Source organism: Glycine max, chromosome 6, assembly GCF_000004515.6.
Source record: "Glycine max cultivar Williams 82 chromosome 6, Glycine_max_v4.0, whole genome shotgun sequence".
Classification (NCBI taxonomy): Eukaryota; Viridiplantae; Streptophyta; class Magnoliopsida; order Fabales; family Fabaceae; genus Glycine; species Glycine max.
In genome coordinates this window covers 29,087,596-29,088,961 of record NC_038242.2, presented here as the reverse complement: position 1 = coordinate 29,088,961, position 1,366 = coordinate 29,087,596, and the positions used below count along the sequence as shown (strand labels likewise).

General features: G+C 35.8%; 1 pseudogene; it reads left to right on the top strand.

Annotated features, from left to right (window-relative positions):
* The first annotated feature begins 420 nt into the window (after positions 1-420).
* Positions 421-1,155, top strand: LOC100788847 (probable WRKY transcription factor 53; annotated as a pseudogene).
* Positions 1,156-1,366: the final 211 nt, after the last annotated feature.

Genomic DNA, 1,366 nt, shown 5'->3' with positions numbered 1-1,366 from the left:
TAATGAAAAGTCACAATTAACCATCACACTTACAAAATATCAATATCCCGTTACACACATTAGCAAATTAGGACCAATCATTTATCACCATCACACTTACGTGGACTGGTCTTGGTTAGCATTCCATTCTATTGCTCACTTACAAAATACAAGTATCTGTCTCACTCAAACTTTGACTTATTTCCAACTTAAAATTAGTCTCCAAAGATAGATAGATGCATTAACCATTAAATAGAAATCCTTTACTTCATTCAGCTTAAACATTTCTCTCTCTAACCTTTTGCCCAAATCAACTTAAACTGAAACCTTGTTCTGCCTCCTTACACTATATTATACCATTTATATCCTTCTATCTAGTAAGAAGCAGGTTGTTTTAGAAAAAAAAGTGAGATTTCTCTTTGGCATAATAAGATAGTATAAATGGAAAGTGACGAGAGTTTGGAGCAGAATGCACTCGTGGGTGAACTAATTCAGGGGTTGGAGATAGTAAGAAAGTTGAAGGAAGACTTCAGCTCACCCTCCTCTGTTGACACTAGGGAATCACTACTGTAGAGGATATTATCCTCTTATGACAATGCTTTACTTCTTCTAAGATGGAATGAATCAATGTCCATGCAACAACCAACTAAAACTTCCTCACCACAAAGGGAAGACGTTAAAGATCATCAACAACTTAAACACAATTCAAAGAAAAGGTAAACTTTACTAAGAGGCTTTTAGTAGCACACAGAAGTTAACTTATTATCAAGAAATGACTACATGAGTATTCAGTTATATGTATTTATACTAACACTAGTGGCAATTTAATTTTGTTTCAAAAAGATGATGTCGAAATGGACGAAACAAATTAGAGTGAAGATCGAGAATGACATTGAAGGGCCCCTCAAAGATGGTTATAGCTGGAGAAAATATGGACATAAAGATATCCTTAGTGCAAAATATCCCATGTGAGGGAATATGTAATTTTAAAAAATTGTCACTAAATACAAGAATTAGTTAACCATGGGTTGAATTGTTACATGTTGTAGAAGCTATTATAGGTGAACCTTCCACAAAACTAAGGGGTGCCTAGCCACGAACCAAGTGCAGAGATAAGAAGAACACAATTTTGCCAAGAAAGTTTTATTGCACAAACACACCGCTAAGGGTAGTTGAAGTGTGAAGCAGGGAATCTGTGGTGAGAAGCAATGAATCCAACAACATTTTCAGTTTGTTTTTCCTTAAAACAAAGCACAAAAATAAATTTTTTAGAACAATGGATACCTATATGTGAGCTCGACAGAGGACAACAACAACTGATGACGGCGTGGTAGGTGCACTGAGTAACTACGGAATGTGAGTGAGAGAAGGCTAGGGTTGGGTTCCT